The following is a 20,860-nucleotide window of genomic DNA, read 5'->3' as shown; positions in this document are numbered from 1 at the left end:
AATAGTTGACAACTTATTTCCATTGACAGCTTATTTTTATTGTTCAAAGAATGTGCAGGAGATGGTAGACAAAACCCACTACACCGATGGCTACGAATTAACAACTTACAAGGAGAAAAATCATCTGGTCGGATTTTGTACTGACATTGAGAATTACAATATCTACAATCAAACTCCTCAACATTATGGTCAATACATGCCACTAGTGCATGTGTTCAACTACGGTAACTACCATGGAGATACCCTGGTAAGATTTTTTACTATTACGACATCCGTGCATCTTTTGCATACTTCTAAAACTAGTACATCATTGCTAACTATGAAGTTATTACTATGTTTTTCAACAGATAATCCCAGAGAATTGTGTGCCTCATTTGATGTATCAGAAAGGTAGTCTTAATATTTTGAACATACAACCAGGTCATCCGACGAATCTCAACTGTCCATACGAGATTTCTAAAAGAAGTGCAGACATGAAAATCAAAGGATGGAAAGAATGTATGGACAGTCGTAAGGAGGTTCTTGGAAGCAAAAGGAAGTGAAGCGCAAGAATTGGAGACAGGATGATCTCCATTCTCCATAATGGAGAGTCAGGGTCTATATTGTTTTATGCTATTTTACCTTAAATAGGGTATTTAGGTCCTGCCTAATACTGATGATCATGTGCTAAGAACAATTAAGTAGGGTTGGTTCGATGACTATCAAGATGATGATCGTATGACTTGTTATTAATAACGAGTAGAAGTTGTATGATGATGATTAGTAGGACTTTTTAGGATTAGTATTACTTCGGACAAACTCTCTACTCGCAGTCTCGAGACTTGTAATGTTCTATCTTTGTTCGGTCTTTTGAATTCGGAGACTAATATGATGAATTGTATTCGGAGACTAATCTTCTATTGTATTCGATGAATCTGTTGTTGCTGTGTGGTGTTGTCTATATTATATCCAATAATATATTTTATAACCTGTGAAAATATCAGAAAAGAGAAAAATAATCCCTAATATTCATACTAGTGGCGCACCACCACATAGTGCGCCATTAGTAAGACAGAGCACACTAATGGCGCATCATCCACCAGTGCGCCATTAGTATGCCAAAGCACATGGGTTAATATGGCCCCCTGGGAGGCATGCTAATGGCGCACCATGGGCTATACTAATGGCGCACTGCATGGTGCGCCATTAGTATACCAGATACTAATGGCGCACAGGTGCGCCATTAGTAGGCAAAATAGGTGCGCGACTAGTAGGACTTTTCCTAGTAGTGAGAGGGTGAGAAAGATAAACTTGATGAGTTGGACGCCCTCAAGTGACCTATGATCAACAAATAAAAGCCTCATACACAATATATTGAGATGAAATGACAGAGTCCCCGAATATTGGGGATGTCGGCTTTATTACATTTGATCATAAAAATATATACATGGTATGTATGTACAATGATTGGAGCCAGTGGCTCAAGTATAGTAAGGCTGAAGATGAGCAATGTTCCAAGGCCTATTGGTCTCCTCATCAGAGGTACGTGACTTATTGTGTTCACGTATGTCGATGAGATAATATGACCCATTGTTGAGGTTCTTGTTGACCACAAACGGCCTTCCCAAGGAGGTGAAAGCTTATGAATGTCTGTCTGATCTTGAATCAGCCGGAGCACTAAGTCGCCCTCCTGGAAAGCGTGACTTCGAACCCTGCGACTAAGATAGGGACGCAGGTCTTGCTGGTAAATTGCAGATCAAGCCGCCATGAGATCATGTTCCTCTTCCAAGACATCCAAAGCATTTTCACGACCGTCTCATTGTCCTTTTCAATGTAAGCTGCCACCGTGGGCGAGTCATGATGGATATCACTTGGGAGAACTGCCTCTACACCGTAAACCATGAAGAACAACGTGTAGCTTGTAGATCTGTTGGGAGTAGTCCTTATACTCCAAAGAACTTCTGGAAGCTCTTCAACCCAACAACCCGGAGTGCGCTCCAAAGGAACCATGAGCCGGGGTTTGTTCCCTCGTAATATCTCCTGGTTAGCACGCTCAGCTTGGCCATTGGACTGTGGATGAGCCACAGATGAAACATCAAGCCGGATGTGCTACCTTTGACAGAACTCTTTCATAGCACCCTTAGGCAAATTAGTCCATTACTAGTCATGATACTATGAGGTTAAATAAAGCGGAAGATCAGTTTTTTCACAAACTGAACTATAGTTGCCGCCTCAAAATTGCTGACTGGCTCTGCTTCGACCCATGTTGTAAACTTGTCGACTGCAACCAAAAGGTGGGTCTTCTTGTCCTTAGACCTCTTGAAGGGCCCGACCATAATAAGCCCCCAGAGAGCAAATGGACAGGTTATTGGAATCATCTGCAATTCCTGAGCCAGCATACGAGCTTGTCGGGCAAATTTCTGACAACCATCACACTTATGGGCAATATCCTCTGCATTAGCATGAGCCGTCAACTAGAAAAAACCTTGTTGAAAAGCTTTAGCCATAAGAGATCTTGACCCGGCATGATGACCACACTCGCGTGCATGAATTTCCTGCTAAATTTCCCGGCCTTCATAAGGGGAAACACAACATTGGAACATGCCAGTCACACTACATCTGTGTAACTCGCCATTGACAATCTCATAGACTTAGACCGCCTTATGATCTGTCGTGCAAAAATTTCATCTTCTGGCAACTTGCCCCAAGCCAGGTAAGCCAGATAAGGCATCGTCCAATTCGGAATAGCACGCGGAGCCGCCACCAACTGTCCCTTCGGGTCAGGAATGGCTAGTCTTCCTCTAAGGGTAATTTGATAGAAGGATTGTGCAACACATCAAGGAAAACATTGGGGGGAATGATACGTCTCCAATGTATCTACTTTTTCTCACGCTTTTCCTCTTGTTTTGGACTCTAATTTGCATAATTTGAATGAAACTAACCACAGACTGACGCTGTTTTCAGCAGAACTACCATGGTGTTGTTTTTGTGCAGAAATAAAAGTTTTTGAAATGGAACAAAACTTTGCATGGAATTTTTATATAATATATAAGTATTTCTAGAGCTAAGACCTACCGGAGAGGGGGCCCTGGGTGGGCACAACACACTAGGGCGCTCCCCCCTCTCCTGGCGCGCCCAGGTGGGTTGTACCCACCTGGTGGCTTCACAGACCTCAACCCTGACACTATAAATTCCTATTTTTGGAGGAAAAAATCAGGGAGAAAGAATTATCGCAATCCACGAGATAGAACCGCTACCAATCCCTGTTCTTCCTCGGGAGGGCAGATCTGGAGTACGTTTGGGGCTCCGGAGAGGGGGATCTTCGTTCTTCGTCATCACCGACCTTCTCCACCGCCAATTCCATGATGTTCTCCACCAGGAGTGAGTAATTCCTTCGTAGGCTCGGTGGTCGGTGAGGAGTTGGATGAGATTCATTATGTAATCGAGTTATTTTTGTTAGGGCCTGATACCTAGTATCCACTATGTTCTTAGATTGATGTTGCTGTGATTTGCTATGCTTAATGCTTGTTACTTTGGGCCCGAGTGCCATGATTTTAGTTATGAACCATTTATGTTATCATCATTATATCCATGTTCTAGATCGGATCTTCCAAGTTATAGTCACCTACTATGTGTTATGATCCGGCAACCCTGGAGTGACAACAACCGGGCCCACTCCCGGTGATGGCCATAGTTTGAGGATTTCATTTATTCACTATGTGTTAATGCTTTGTTCCGGTTCTCCATTAAAAGGAGGCCTTAGTATACCTTAGTTTCCAATATTGACCCCACTGCCGTGGGAGGGTAGTACACAAGATGTCATGCAAGTTCTTTTAATAGAGCATGTATGACTATTTACGGAATACATGCCTACATTATATCGATGAACTTGAGCTAGTGCCGTATCGCCCTAGGTTATCACTGTCACATGATGAATATCATCCAACAAGTCACCGATCCAATGCCTACGAACTTTTCCATATTGTTTCTGCTAAGTTACTGCTGCTATCATCACTGTTACACTTGCTACAAAATTACTGCTATCACTGTTACTGTTACTATTACTGTTGTCACTACTATCAAAACTATTAAACTACTTTGCAACTGATCACTTTGCTGCAGATAATTAATCTTCGGGTGTGTTTGAATTGACAACTCAGCTGCTAATACCTTCAAATATTCTTTGGCTCCCCTTTTGTTGCATCTATAAATTTGTGTTGAATACTCTAGCCTCGAAAACTGTTGCGATCCCCTATACTTGTGGGTTATCAGACCTTTTTCTGGCTCCATTGCCGGGGACCATAGCTATGTTTGTTGACTCACTTGGGATTATTATCATATTATCACTAGGAAGAATCCGAAGGATCCAAAGACTAAGATATTTCCCGCAAGGACAAGGGGAGGTAAGGCACTGCCATCCAGTTCTGCCTTAGATTCACCTTCTGTTGTAACTAAACTTGCAACACCACCACATGCTATTAATTCTGATATGTTGCAAGTTATTGATGATGCTACTTCTACTATGAATGATGCTTATGGTGATGCTAGTACCTTGCTTGATAATGGTGATGTTCCACTTGGTGAATTTCTTGATAAACAAATTGCTAGAGTTATACAACATGATGTTGTTGAATTTGATGATGAGCTTGAAACTGAATCTCCTGAAACACCTGCTAGAACTAGCCTTCCTACATATGAATTACCTAAGGTACCGGAAGGTTATGTTATGAGTGAAGAAACAACTAGAGATACTCTTGCTTGCAATGATAGAGATGATCTTGAGAACTTACTACACAAGTATAAAGAAAAATCTCTGAATGCTAGAATCAAATGTGATCATAAGTTTGCTACTTCACCTATCTTTATTGACGATAAGGATTATGAATTCTTTATCGAACCAGAGCTAATTACTCTGGTTGAATCTGATCATTTCCATGGTTATGAAACTGAAACTGTTGTGGCACATATTACTAAGTTGAATGACATAGCCACCCTTTTTACTCATGATGAGAAAACTCGCTATTACTTTATTGTCAAATTATTCCCTTTCTCATTAAAGGGTGATGCTAAAACTTTGTACAATACTCTTGCTCCTGGTTGTGTGCGTAGTCCCCAGGATATGACTTATTACTTCTCTGAAAAATATTTTCTTGCTCATTTGGAACAAGCTGCCTTACAGGAAATATTTAACTTTGTGCAAACTAAAGAAGAGAGTCTCCCACAAGCTTGGGGGAGGCTTTGCTAGTTACTTAATACTTTGCCTGATCAACCTCTTAAGAAAAATGAAATACTTGATATCTTCTATAATGGACTAACCTATGCTTCTAGGGACTTCCTAGATAGTTGTGCCGGTCGTGTTTTCAGGGAATGAGCTGTTGCACAATCTGAAGAATTATTGAAGAATATATTGTAAAATTATGATGATTGGACTCTTCCTGAACCACCGGCTAAACCCACTAGGAAGAATAGGGGTAAATTATATCTCGGTCCCGAAGATATGCAAGAGGCAAACAAATGTATGAAGGAAAAATGTACTAAAGCTGAGGATGTTAAAAATTTACCTCCTATTGAAGAAATACATGGGCTTAATACACCACCAATGCCTAAGGTGGCAGAGGTAAATTCTCTTATGAAGTTCAATGATAATGATAATCCTCACAATATGCATCCTAGTCAATGTCTTTATGAGTTTGAAAACTACATTAGAAAACAAGATCACTTGAATGCAAATGTTATGAAACAATTGATACTCGCTTGAGTGACTTGTTATTTGGAATATCAAATGATGTTAGAGGTGTTGGAAAACATGCTTCTATGGTTCAAACTCAATTAGACCAAGTTGCTAAATCTCAAAGATAATTGCTTGATGAAATGAATAATAATATGCACAAAGATAATTGCTTGGTAAAATGACTCCGGAACCACTTTATCCTAAGGGACACCCAAAAAGAATTGAACAAGATTCACAAAGAGCTAACACTAGTGCACCTAGTCCTTCTAGAAAGAAAAGAAAAAGAAAAATGATAGGACTTTGTACACTTCTAGTGAACCTGAAATAGAAAAACCTCTTGATAATGATAATGAAATTTCTATATCTGATGCTAAAACTCAATCTAGGGACTAGCCACCCGTAGGAGAGGAGATCGATCAGAGAGAGAGAGAGAAGGGTGACTGAACTCCTCCTAGCAGTTCATCCCGCCCAACAAAGAACAGACCCTCGCGAGGCTGTTCTTCCTTGTATTGCTCATCATCATCAGCCCAAGAGGCAATCCACCACACCACGCACTGGAGTAGGGTATTACACCACAACGGTGGCCCGAACCAGTATAAACCCTGTGTCTCTTGTGCTGTTCTTTCCATAGCTTAGATCTTAGCGAGGCGTAGGGTTGCAGGTAGGTAGGAGGCGAAATCTCCACGCGCACCACAGTGTTCGAACCTCAAGGATCTGCCGGAACCCGAAATCCGACATTTGGCACGCCAGGAAGGGGTGCACCGGAGTTTTCCCTTCCGCCACCGCCACGACCTGCCTCGCGATGAGTAGCGCGTCGCACGCTCCGGCCGCTGGCGCCAGCACGAGGGCCAGGGGGCTCCGAGCCCTGGCCCAGCCCTGCAACGGGTACGGTGGCCGGCCAAGTTCAAGCCAACAACGCCGCCGCGCTACGGCGGCGCGACTGATCCGCTGGCCTTCTTGCTGGCGTACGAGGAGGCCATCCTCGAAGCTGGAAGTGACGATAGGGACATGGCCAACTGGCTCCCCATGGCCCTCACCGGCGCTCCACGCGCATGGCTGCTCCACCTGCCGGCAGCCTCCGTGGCCTCTTGGGAAGAGCACCGCAGCCTCTTTCCCGCCCACCACGCTACACCAACACCCCCGGTCATCGTGGCCCTCCTGGGCGGCTCGCAGGCGCCGCCTACAAGTCACCACGTCAAGCCGTTCATCCGCCGGGTCAGCGCAGCTTCCACGCGGCACAGGGCTCTCCCAGACCGGGCGGCGCCCAAGGCCGGCCTGACCTTCAGCTCAGAGGACCACCCCTCCAACTCGGCCTGCTCGGGTGCGCTCCCCATGCTGTGCACCCCCACCATCTGCCGGGTGGCCGTCACCAGAACTCTCATCGATGGCGGTGCGGGCCTCAGCGTGCTCTCAGTTGAGGCCTTCAACCTCCTCTGCATACCCCTGGAACGGCTGCAACCCAGCCGGCCCTTCTCAGGCCTTGGGGGCGGATCATCCAGCTCCTTGGGACAGATCCGGCTCCCAGTAACCTTCGGCACCTACAACAACTTCCCCACGGAGCTGGTCGACTTCGACATCGCCCCCATCGGCCTCCCCTACAACGCCATCCTCGGCTACCCAGTGCTGGCCCAGTTCATGGCCGCGACGCACCCGACGTACAACCTTGTGAAGATGCCCGGGAGCAGCGATGTCCTCACCGAGCACGGGGACACCGGAGACGCGCTGCGGGTGCTCAAGCTTGCCTTCAAGACGGCGGCGTCGGCACAGCCCGCCGACTCGGAGACCCCCGAGCCCAAGGGGGCTGCACCCGCCAAGAAGAAACAGTTGTTCACCCAAGACAAGGAAGAAACCAAGCAGATACCCGTCGCTAAGGACGGGACTACCAACGCCACTTTCACCATAGGCGCCAACCTCGAACCCGAGCAGGAGGAGGCCCTGGTTGGGTTCCTGCGCGCAAACAGGAAGGTATTCGCTTGGGAGCCTGACCAGTTGGCGGGGATCCCTAGGAGCGTAATCGAGCATCACCTCAACGTGTGCCCCAACTTGCACCCTGTGAAGCAGAAGGCAAGGCGGCAGTCCATAGAAAAGCAGGCCTTCATCGTCCAAGAGACCCACAAACTAGAAGCCGCTGGGGTCATTCGCGAGGTCCGATACCCGGATTGGTTGGCCAACCCTGTCGTTGTGCCAAAGAAGGGAGGGAAGGAGCGCATGTGTGTCGACTTCACCAACCTCAACAAGGCATGCCCGCAAGATCCGTTCCCGCTCCCTCGCATCGACCAGATCGTCGATTCCACCGCGGAATGCGACCTGCTATGCTTCTTGGATGCCTTCTCTGGGTATCACCAGATCAAGATGGCGGTAGAAGACATCGAAAAGACAGCCTTCCTAACCCCGTGTGGGGTGTACTGCTACACATGCATGCCAATCGGGCTGCGTAACGCAGGGGCGACCTTTCAGTGGCTGATGCACATCACCTTGGGCCCACAGCTCGGGAAGAATGTTGAGGCTTACGTCGATGACATTGTGGTGAAGTCTCGGGAGGCCAGGACCCTGATACAAGACCTGGAGGAAACCTTCGCGAGCCTCAACGCAGTGAACCTACGGCTCAACCCAGAGAAGTGTGTGTTCGGAGTCCCCTCGGGCAAACTCTTGGGTTTCCTCGTGTCCCACCGAGGCATCGAGGCTAACCCGGAAAAGGTCAAGGCGGTCGAGGACATGAGCCCACCAAAGACCCTCAGAGAAATGCAGAAGCTCACTGGGTGCATGACCGCACTAGGGGCCCTTCTTCCAGCTGATGAAGAAAAAGGGGCCCTTTGAGTGGACTGAAGAGGCCGACAGGCGTTCCAGGATCTCAAGAGATACCTGACCAGCCCTCTGGTCATGGTGGCTCCGCGCCCTCAAGAGCCCCTAGTGCTTTACCTCGCCGCCACTCCCTACTCCGCCAGCGCAGCCCTGGTGGCGGTTAGAGAGGAGCGTCGAATCAAAACCACAGCAGCAGCCCGGGACAAGGAAAAACAGGAACAAGGAAGGCCCACAAAAACCTCCATCGCGGCTCAGGAGGATCAGCCGCTACAGAGGAGTGCACTAGAGGCGGAAGAGGCCCCTCTCCCAGATGGCCAGCCTCAGGAGGCCTCATCGCCTTGGGAGGCGCCATGGTCTCCGAAGGGCGCCACCAGCACTGATGCACCCAACCTCGTTGAGCACCCGGTGTACTTCGTCAGCACGGTGTTGCGGGACACGAGGGTACGGTACCCCATGCCTCAGAAGCTCTTCCTCGCGCTACTAGTGGCCTCGCGCAAGCTGCGGCACTATTTTCAGGGTCACCCCATCAAGGTCGTCTCGTCATACCCCCTCGAGAGAGTGCTCAGTGGCCCTAACTCAGCTGGAAGGGTCGCTGAGTGGAACATAGAACTGCAAGCGTTTCAGCTCGAATTCAGCACGACCAGAGTCATCAAGGGAGCAGCATTGGCGGATTTTGTGGCAGAATGGACGGAGGCACCAGGCCTCAAGGCCGACGAGGACCGGTCCCTCTCCCCGGGAAGCGAGGCGCTAGAAGGCTGGGTCATGTACTTCGATGGGGCGTTCTCCAGGCATGGCGATGGGGCTGGGGCGGTGCTTATATCGCCCACTCAGGACAAGCTCTACAACGCTGTACAGCTCTAGTTCCAGCAAGGTGAAAAGGTCTCCAACAACATAGCGGATTATGAAGGTTTAATAGCGGGCTTGAAGGCCGCATCTGCCCTGGGGGTGAAACGCCTCACCATCAAGGGCGATTCACAGCTCCTTGTAAATTTCTCCAACAAGGTGTACGAGCCGAAAGATGAGCACATGGAAGCCTACCTTGCGGAGGTCCGCAGGATGGAGAAGCAGCTTTGGGGGTTGGAGTTGTAGCATGTGCCCCGTGGCACCAATCAGGAGGCCGACGACATCGCCAAACAGGCGTCCAGGCCGTTACCTCAGGAGCCTGGCATTTTCGAGGAGCGGCTCTTCAAGCCCTCAGCCCTGCCGTCATTGTCAAACACGGCTCAGCCTCGGGAGGAGCTCCCCCAGCCACCTGCCTCAGGAGCCCCGGTCTATGGCCCAGCCTCAGGAGCACGCCTGCTCCTCACGATGGAACCTCAGGAGGGGTGCTGGATCACGGAGCTCCAGAGTTACTTAACACAAGGGACCCTGTCGGAAAAGGAGGAGGAAGTGGAGCGTGTGGCACGGCAGGCCATGGCGTACTGCATCAAGGATGGAGATCTCTACCGGAAGCGACCAAACAATGTATCCCTGTGTTGCATCTCCAGGGAGCAAGGAAAGGAACTGCTGGAAGATATACACGGCGGAGACTGTGGACATCATTCATCATCACGGACCCTCATCGGCAAGGCGTTCCGCAGTAGGTTTTATTGGCCCACCGCACTCAATGACGCCGTCAAACTAGTGAAAGCTTGTGAGGCCTGCCAGTTCCATGCCAAGCAGATCCATCAGCCGGCAGGAGGCCTGCAGACTATACCCCTTTCGTGGCCATTCGCAGTCTGGGGGCTGGACATCCTCGGCCCGTTTCCTCGGGCGCCAGGGGGCTACCGCTACCTCTACGTCGCCGTGGACAAGTTCACCAAGTGGGCTGAAGTAGAGGCCGTCCGCACCATCCCCGCGGGTTCCGCGGTCAAGTTCATCAGGGGCATCGTGAGCCAGTTCGGGGTGCCAAAACGCATCATCACAGACAACGGTTCGCAGTTCACCAGTAACCTCTTCAAAACATATTGTGCTAACCTTGGAATGCAGATATGCTACGCTTCGGTGGCGCACCCCCGAAGCAACGGCCAGGCAGAGCGAGCCAACGCAGAGGTCCTGAGGGGCCTCAAGACCAGGACGTTCAAGAAGAAGCTGGAGGCCTGCGGCAGAGGTTGGTACGACGAGCTTCAGTCCGTGTTGTGGTCCATCCGCACAACCGCGACCAAGCCGACCGGAGAGACCCCGTTCTTCCTAGTCTACGGAGCCGAGCGGTCCTCACTCACGAGGTCAGACGTCGCTCCGCGTGGGTCCTGGCGTTCGATGAGGCCCAGCAGGACGCCATGCGGGGGATGGACCTCGTGCTGGGGGAGGAACGTCGCCGAGAAGCCGCGCTGCGAGCGGCGAGGTACCAACAAGCACTGCGACGATATCACTGCCGCAACATCCACCCCAGAACTCTTGTGGTAGGAGACCTCGTTCTCAGGCGGGTTCTCTCCAGGGAGGGACTGCACAAGCTCTCTCCCATGTGGGAGGGCCCGTTCAAGGTTGTTCATGTTTCCAGGCCCGGCTCCGCGCGTTTGGAGGCTCAGGAGGGGGTGCCGGTCCAGAACGCATGGAACATCCAGCACCTCCAGAGGTTCTACCCCTAAAAAGGCCTAGAGCCTGTGAAGAAGGCAAATGCCTGTGAAGCTGTTGCGTTTTGGAAAAGGCCCAGAGCCTGTGAAGAAGGCGAATGCCTGTGAAGCTGTCGCGTTTTGGAAAAGGCCCAGAGCCTGTGAAGAAGGCGAATGCCTGTGAAGCTGTCGCGCTTTGGAAAAGGCGCAGAGCCTGTGAAGAAGGCTAATGCCTGTGAAGCTGTCGCGTTTTGGAAAAGGCCCAGAGCCTGTGAAGAAGGCGAATGCCTGTGAAGCTCTCGCGCTTTGGAAAAGGCCCAGAGCCTGTGAAGAAGGCGAATGCTTGTGAAGCTCTCGCGTTTTGGAAAGGGCTCGGAGCCTGTGAAGAGGGCAAATGCCCGTGAAGCCTGCTTCCCCCAAGAAAGGCCTCGAGCCTGTGAAGAAGGCCAACGCCTGTGAAGCTCGCCGCCCGTGACACTGTCACGTAATAATGAGGTGGGGCTGTACAAGCCCCGGAGTCTCAGGAGCGCCAGCCTCAGGCTCTGGGGCTCCCTCCCATGCCCAGTGGCAGCACTTAGCTCCCCACTGGTGAGAAGACGTCGAAGACTAGATTAGGTGCCGGACGCGGCTTTTTCATTTGCTTTCCGCAGTTGGCTTGTTCATTCTCATTCGAAGTTTTATTGAAGCTGTTGCCATCTTGGCTTGTGGTTCTTCGACTTTTCACTCTCCTGCCTCAATTTCTCTTATGCAAGGCCTCGCGAGGGGGGCAGCCGAGCACCCTCGCGAGTGTTCCTGTCCTAGTCGTTCAAAGGTTTCACGACCTGGGTCCGTTACAGGAGCACCCCTCCAGTCCGTGCCCCACGGGCACCGCGACACGAACACAGAGCCTGGGTTGGTCGCCCCCCCACGGCTGGGGCCGGGAACTATCCATGCGCGGGCACGTAGCCGGAAGGCACGATAATGGAAGCAAAGCGATGATTAACAGCAATAACCCAAACACGCCCCCGCGGGGCTCCACGCTACTATCTTTTTACGTAGGAAAAAGGAAAAGAAAGAACAAATCAGGCGCAGCTCGCCTCACACCGGCTGCAGGGAACACTCGAGCTGCCTCCCGGGCTCAGGCAGACTCCCTCTCGCGCTTCACCGAGGCGCGACGGCAGGCAGACACGCTACCACCTCCCAAGCAGGTACGACGGCGTGGAGGCTGACCGCGGCCACGGCTAGAAGAGTCGCCGCCTGAAGAAGAACCGGTGAAGCTTGGGGAACCCTGAGCGCCGCTAGTCACGCGAGCGCTGTCCTCTCCATCATCGCCGGGGCTGGGTTCCCGGCCGCGGTCGTCGTCCTCAAGGCAGCACCCAGCGCGGCGACCATCTTCCCCAAACACCCTCACGTAGAGGGTGGCATCACTGTCAAACTTGAAGTGCAGGGTGCACCGACGGCTCAGGCCACACACGCGGGCAAACGTCTGCCAACCGCGGGCCAAGGCCAGGCTCCCGGCTGCGGAGACCTCCAGTGAAGCCCATGAGGCCCGGCTGCAGCAGCCGTCTGCGTGGAGCCAAAGGCCACCCGGGGTGCCGGCCGGGAGCTTGCCGAGGAGGAGGCGAGGAAGTGGAAGCCGGGTGCTAGTCGGCTCCGCCGACCACACAACGAACTCCGGCAGCACCTCTGCAGCGCGAAAGCGCGGCCTAGGGGAACGCGCGACCGAAGCGCGCCCCCCGGCCGCAGTAGTCTGCCCGTCACCGTGCTGGAAATCGTCTCCACGGCCGCGGGGAGCTGCCGTGGTGGCCACAGGATGTTTGCGAGGGCGCCCTCGGCCGCGCTTGGGCGGGGGAGAGGCAGGCTCAACCTGGTGAGCCTTCCCCTTCTCTGCGGCCGAGAACCTCCTCGACGGGGCCGTGAAGAAGAAGGATAAGCAAGGGGGGATGAACTGGAAGGGCGTGTGTCGATCCGTACTTATAGCCGGTGAGGGCCAACTGTCGGTCCCCACGATCGCAGGTAATCATGACCCGCTTTGCATGCAGGGACTTGTCCAATCCGTGCAGTTGCCGAGGCGGCATGGGGAAGTGGAGACGCCCACGTCCAATCAACCGCCACGCGGCGCCCAAGGCCGCAGGCTGTTAGGGCCCGCGGCGCTTCGCTCTTGCCCTTTCGCCTCCCTGCACGGCCAAGTCCGGGCGCGCCTTGGGCCCGGGGGCTACTGTCGGCATTCTGGGAACGGGGGTCCCTAGACTTGCCTGCCTGCGGCCTGCGGCGTGGCCCAAAAGGGGGCCCAGCATGGCCCATATTCATCAACAATGAACCAAGACCCTCGCGAGGGGCCAGGCCTCGCGGGGCGGAAGACACGGAGCTTCCTCAGGCACGGCCTCATCACGCTGCCTCGCGAGGATGTGGAGAGATCAAGGCGGGGCACCTCACGAGGTGCCCGTGACGCAAGCCATGACGACCAAGGGCGCCAGGCGGGCATCAGCCGCGCAGTGTCCTCCTTTCCTCTTTGGTGCAAAGGGAGCAAGCGCAGGCGAGAGCATCAAGCAAAGGCACCCGTTTCGGTGCAACGAGACCAAGACCAGTCCAACGGCAGGGTGGAAGTCATTATGGAGCCCAAGCCAACGTCACCACCAGAGTCTGTGGCAGGCGAGGACCAACTTTAGTCAGGATAAGTGTGCCAGATGTTCCCCTTCAAAATGGCCAATTGTTGGCGCCCTTCCCGCTCAGTATTTGGGAAGAGGCCCAGGGCCTTTGCCTATAAATAGGACTAGCCACCCGTAGGAGAGGAGATCGATCAGAGAGAGTGAGAGAAGGGTGACTAAACTCCTCCTAGCAGTTCATCCCCCCAACAAAGAACAGACCCTCGCGAGGCTGTTCTTCCTTGTATTGCTCATCATCATCAGCCCAAGAGGCAATCCACCACACCATGCACTGGAGTAGGGTATTACACGACAACGGTGGCCCGAACCAGTATAAACCCTGTGTCTCTTGTGCTATTCTTTCCATAGCTTAGATCTTAGCGAGGCGGAGGGTTGCAGGTAGGTAGGAGGCGAAATCTCCGCGCGCACCCCAGTGTTCGAACCTCAAGGGTCTGCCGGAACCCAAAATCCGATAAATGGCGCACCACAGGTGCGCCATTAGTATCCCACAGGTGCGCCATTAGTATCTGGTATAGTAATGGCACACCACACAGAAGTGCGCCATTAGTAACAAATTTAAAAAAAATTATGGAATTTTTTTAAAAAAATTCAACTTTTTCTTAATCTCAGGTCACTATGGATTAACCTTGGGTCAATATGCTTAATCTCAAGTCAAATCGCACTCTGTGGTCAAACTTCCCAAAAGGTCACCCATCCTCACACTACTCCAGCCCGAGCACGCTTAACTTCACAATTCTATCCAACCCCAGCACCAGTTCACTTCACAGACACTTGTTGATATATCTATCATATCAATCCTATTAAACCTTGTTGATGTCTAGGACTTTGTTTATGTTCCTGAGTATGATGAAATCTTGAAAAAAACATTTCAAACTTCCCGGTCATATTCCGTATCATATTTTGAAAAAAAATCGATTTTTTTTAAAACAAATTTTTTTTCTTTTACTAGTGGCGCACCTAGAAAACGGTGCGCCACTAGTAAGTTTGTATTTTTTCCCATTTTTTTCCCTCTAGATCTTAAAAGTCGCATAACTTTTTTCTGTTAGGTTTTTGGGGATTTTGACAATGTTTAATGAGGTTCACCCTTTTAAATTCGGATGTAACTTTTTGAGTAGATGACTTTTCATATAAAAAACTTTTTAATCCGTGTTCATATGCAAAAGTTATGCCCATTTTACAAATTCCAGAGAGATTTCGCAAATAAAGTCGAAATTCATATTTGTAAATTTTCCCAACAAGTAGACCACATATCACATGGGAAACTTATTTTATTTTATTTTTTTGACATTTCCATCATTTTCTTTTATTTTTTTAAACTGAAAAGGCAGTCCAGAGGGGGTGCATTCGGTGGAATTTTTGGGCCAAGTTAGTAATGGCGCACCGTGGGAGTGGTGCGCCATTACTAGTTAAACTAGTAATGGCGCACCACACCCACGGTGCGCCATTACTAGTTTTGAAAAAAAATTGATTTTTTTTGAAAAAAACTTAGTAATGGCGCACCAGTGGACAGTGCGCCATTACTAGTTAAAACTAGTAATGGCGCACTGTCCACTGGTGCGCCATTTCTAACAATTTTTTTATTTTTTTTTCAAAACTACTAATGGCGCACGGTGGGTGTGGCGCGCCATTACTATGTCAACTAGTAATGGCGCACTATCCTACGGTGCGCCATTAGTAAATTTTTTTTTCAAAACTACTAATGGCGCACCACACACCAGGTGCGCCATTGCTATATAGCAATGGCGCACCACATACATGGTGCACCATTAGTGTCCATATTATCTATAGCCCTTTTCCTAGTAGTGAGTCAACTAAAAAGAATAATGATGAAGAATTTGAACGCTTTGCTGAAATGTTGAGGCCAGTCTTTTTGCGTACTCGCTTGACTGATATCCTGAATATGCCTCCTTATGCAAAATATATGAAAGACATCATCACAAATAAGAGAAAAATACCGAAAGCTGAAATCTCCACTATGCTCGCTAATTACACTTTTAAAGATGGAGTACCTAAAAACTTGGAGATCCGGGAATACCAACTATACCTTGCTCTATTAAAAAGAATTATGTGAAAACTGCTTTGTGTGATTTAGGAGCTAGTGTTAGTGTTATGCCTTTCTCTTTATATAAAATACTTGACTTGAATAAACTCACACCTACTAAAATATCTTTGCAAATGGCTGACTAATCAACTGCCATACCTATCGGTATCGATGAGGATGTGCCCGTTGTTGTTGCTAATGTCACTATTTTGAATGACTTTGTTATACTTGAGATGCCCGAGGACGACAACATGTCAATTATCCTTGGTAAACCCTTCTTGAATACTGCAGGGGCTGTTATTGATTGCAATAAAAGCAAGTTCACTTTTCATATTAATGGTAATGAGCATACGCTGCATTTTCTGAAGAAACAATTCCAAGTGAATGGTATCAATTTTATTGAAAAATCTCCGACAATCACTATTCGGAGTTTTCAAATGCCTCTACCTACTGTCAAAAAGAAATATGAAATACTTATTGTTTGGGAAATGCATATCCCCATTGAGGTAACTTAGTAATTTATGAAAGTTCTTCGGTTTCATGCTAATTGAAAGTGGTTGTTAATAAGACTTGATCAACCATATTAATAGATCATTCTTGAACAGTATGAAGTTGATGAATTTAGTAAGCACTACTATTTATTCCAGTGCAATAAAAAATGACCCAAAAATAAAAGTTCTCATAATGCCCTGAAAATTTAATATGCTTTTTTCTGAATATTTGAGAATTTTTGGTGCAATAAACATCAGAGGGAGGTGCACCAGTTGGGCACAACCCACCTCGGCGCGCTAGCACCCTCAGGCGCTCCCTGGTGGGTTGTGGTCCCCACGTGGGCCCCCTCACTTAGCTCTTCATGCCACATTATCACTTACCTCTAGAAAAAAATCCCCATTGCTCTCTCTTTCGTGTTCTTGAGTTCAGACCCACGGATTTTGATCTCTTTGCTCGGAGCTCCGTCTCCGAAACTGTTTCGGGGGATTGTTGCTTGGTATGTGACTCCACCGTTTGTCCAATTAGTTTTTATTTTAGTGGTTTATATTTTGAATAATTAGCTACTCTTGGTGCTACTATAGATGTGTGTGCATGTTGAATTCTTAGTGTTCTAAGTAGTTTGAATGCTTGATATGGCTTCTATGTATCCCTATGAGTAGTTGCTATCAATCTTACAAAGTTTTGTTGACAAATTTTTGTCACTCCAAAAATTTTATTTTCAGAAAATTGTACGCGGACATGATGAACCTATTTGGAAGGAGTTCTTCGAGGAGACGATCCTCGGGGGCATCTTTTAGTGACAGTTATGCTCGTCAGTCTTATGTTGAACCAAGTGAAAGTTCCACGCGAGATGCCTTCACCAAGACATGTTTATGGACTAGCGATGAATATATGGTGCGTGTGGGCATTAAGGAGGAATTTGAGCAGTATGTTCACAATGCCGGCCTCGGTCCCTACCTATCAGATAAGTGTGTACAATACCAACTTCTCACTGAATCATTTGTCAAAGGATTTAAATATTTTCCACGTGAGTCTAGGGTGTCGTTTATGCTTTATGATAATCCTTATACTATCCCACTGGAGAATTTTGCTTACTATTGCAAACTTCCATTTTGGGGTTCGCTTGATGAGCCACCAATGGTTGAGTACGAGTCTTTCTTGACTAGCCTTTGCTACGGTGAAAATAGGGGAGTGAGACAAGGAAGAATAAAGAGCATTCACTTTCCCGCAATTCAGTATTTTGCATTATTTAACGGGAAATGCATAATAGGCAAGCAAGACTGTAGCATACTTTGTGCACCAGACTTGAGCCTCCTTCACAGCGCTCTCACTGGTGAAAGGAATTATAACCTTGGTGCGATTGTTGCACGTAGACTCTAGCACAATGCTAACAGTGGTTGGCTCTATGGTGGAATTTATGGAACACGTTTAGCACGAGAGCTGGGTGTTTAGCCTTTGCCCTTTGATCCGATCCTACCCACGCAGTATTTAGATTTGGACACTTTGAAAGAACACAAGATCCTTAAGGGAACGGTTGATAATTTCACTTACAATCTAATGTTTAACAAAAAATCTATTGTGGACACATATTTGCCTGCGCCTGCTTTGTTTGATTTTGTTGCCAGGGGCGAATAGCGGATTATGACTGCAGACATCATCATCGCCTATTGGAATGCTCACGCTGCTGCAGAGGCGGTGGAGGAACCTCAGTAGTGGGATGAGTGGATGCCTGCTCCTCATGATCCCTACTACTATCCGAGCTACTGATTCACTACCAAGTGAGGCCAAAAGCCTAAGCTTGGGGGAGTACGTGTCTCTCACTCACATTACATTCATGCCCACTGATTCCATTTGTCGATGCTCACACTTTTTCATTGTATCATCCATGCATAGATTTATTTTCTTGCTTTTTCTTGTGTGTTTGGAAAACTTTAGAAAAAACAAAAAATTGGTTGTAGTTAATTTACTTTCTATGCATGCTTAGTAGTAGTACTAAAAAGAAAATCCAAAAAGATGTCCTTGTTCTTCTTTTGCTTGTTGGGAGCTTTCCCGTGTAAATAGTTTTCCTTGTTTTTGCTTTTCCCATATTTTCTTGCTAAATAAAACAAAAAATTCCAAAAATATTTCAGTGTGTTTCTCTGAACTTCTTTTATTTTATTCGAGTTGTACCGAGGAGAAGACCACGATGACAATGTTGAGTGGCTCTCATATGAATAATTATTGAACTAATAGAGAGCCCATTTTACCTTGTCTTCTCCTGTTGAATAAAATATTTGCGGATTCCAGCTTAGTCCATGGCACTCTTGCACTTTTATTATTTTCATATCATTTGGTCATGCAAATGAAAGGCAATAATGACAGCTACTTGTTCTGTCTGTGTAAATATGTTTAACCTAGTATCCAGGATTCAGCCCATTACGATTAAACATGTTTGCAATGACAATTAGAGATTATAGTTTCTCATGCCATGCATAAGTAGCTGGGAGTTAATAATGATTTATCTTGGATATCAACATAGCGTTAAGATGATTGTGATGTAGTATGATGATATGGTATCTCCTCTGAATGTTCAAGTGGCTTGACTTGGTACATGTTCATGCATGTAGTTGAATCAAAACCAAGATAGCCTATATAATGTTTATGTTCATGGTGCTCATATCCTACTCATGCTAGTGTCCAATGTTACTTACGCATAATGCATGGCTATGATCGTTGTTGCTCTCTAGCTGGCCGCTTCTCAATCTAAATTGCTAGCCTTCGCCTGTAAGGGGATTCTGCTTGTACATCAAAAACCTTGAACCCAAGGTTATTCCAGATGAGTCCACCATACCTACCTATATGTGGTATTACCCTGCTGTCCTAAGAAAATTTGCATGGGCCACCTCTAAAAACTTCTAGAACTTATCTGTTTTGTGTTCCTGGATCATTCATGGAATGACAGGAGGTGGTCGATATCTTCCATGCTAACCGGGTTATTCTCAGGTCGAGTGTTTATTTACTCGCCGTCGCACTAGAAAATGGGACGTAATAAGGATTGCCAGTCCCGAACTAAAAAAAATAATTAAACAAAACTCCCCCGGGACTGTTGTTGGTTTGGACAACACCCATTGTTTCGGACAAGCCGTGGAATGTGATTGTTGGTGGAGGGGGGGTAAACCTTGACTTTTATTGCTTGGGAACCGCCACTAGCGTGCTTAGCATGGAAGATATTGATAACTGATGGTCGTGAAGTGAATAAGAAAGGTGCATGTCTCAAAATATCATTTATCTCTGTTTTAAAAATTGAGCTCTGGCACCTCTGCCAATCACTGCTTCCCTCTGCGAACGGACTATCTATTTACTTTTATGTTGTGTCATCACCCTCTAAAACAAGCGCCAGAAACTGAGTAGACCACAACGATCATGATTTATGCATTGTGTGTAGCTAATGTTGGGTGCATCATGACTGGATCTTTTCTACCATGAATTACAATGTTTAGCCACTGCTTGAACTTTGGACGTGCTCTGCATTTATGTTTTGCGGTGTCAGAAAGGGCTAGCGAGATACCATTATTGTCATATTATATCATGGTTGTTTTGACAACGTGTTGCCGTTTGAGATATCTTATTATTGCTTGCTAGCTGATTATGTCATTGATATGAGTCATTATAATCTTTAAGAGTTATTGTCGACATGGTTAGTTGTAATGTTGGCTGAAAACCTAGGTGCTGTTTAAGCTTATTTATGCAAACAAGAGCAAAAGAGTTCGTAAAAGTTTTTCTTTCTCACTTTCAGTTTATCAACTGATTTGGATGAGGACAAGCAAAGGTTTAAGCTTAGGGGAGTTGATACGTCTCCAACATATCTACTTTTTCTCACGCTTTTCCTCTTGTTTTGGACTCTAATTTCCATGATTTGAATGAAACTAACCCTGAAGTAAAGCTGTTTTTAGTAGAACTACCATGCTGTTGTTTTTGTGCAGAAATAAAAGTTCTCGGAATGGAACGAAACTTTGCGAGGAATTTTTATATAATATATAAGAATTTCTGGAGCCAAGACCTACCGGAGAGGGGCCCCTGGGTGGGAACAACCAACCGGGGCACGCCCCCCTCTCCTAGCACGCCCAGGTGGGTTATACCCACCTGGTGGCCCCGCAGACCTCATCCCTGACACTATAAATTCCTACTTTCAGAGAAAAAAATCAGGAAGAAAGAATTATCGCGATCCACGAAACAGAGCCGCCGCCAAGCCCTGTTCTTCCTCGGGAGGGCAGAACTGGTGTCTCTTTGGGGCTCCAGAGAGGGGGATCTTCGTTCTTCGTCATCACCAACCCTTCTACATCGCCAATTCCATGATGCTCCCCACCGGGAGTGAGTAATTCCTTTGTAGGCTCGCTGGTTGGTGAGGAGTTGGATGAGATTCATCATGTAATCGAGTTAGTTTTGTTAGGGCCGGACCCCTAGTATCCACTATGTTCTTAGATTGATGTTGCTATGACTTTGCTATGCTTAATGCTTGTCACTTTGGGCCCAAGTGCCATGATTTCAGATCTGGACCGTTTATGTTATCATCATTATATCCATGTTCTAGATCCGATCTTGCAAGTGATAGTCACCTACTACATGTTATGATCTAGCAACCCTGGAGTGACAACAACCG

This window comes from Triticum urartu, chromosome 7 (assembly GCF_003073215.2).
Source record: "Triticum urartu cultivar G1812 chromosome 7, Tu2.1, whole genome shotgun sequence".
Taxonomy (NCBI): domain Eukaryota; kingdom Viridiplantae; phylum Streptophyta; class Magnoliopsida; order Poales; family Poaceae; genus Triticum; species Triticum urartu.
This window is presented reverse-complemented; position numbering follows the sequence as displayed.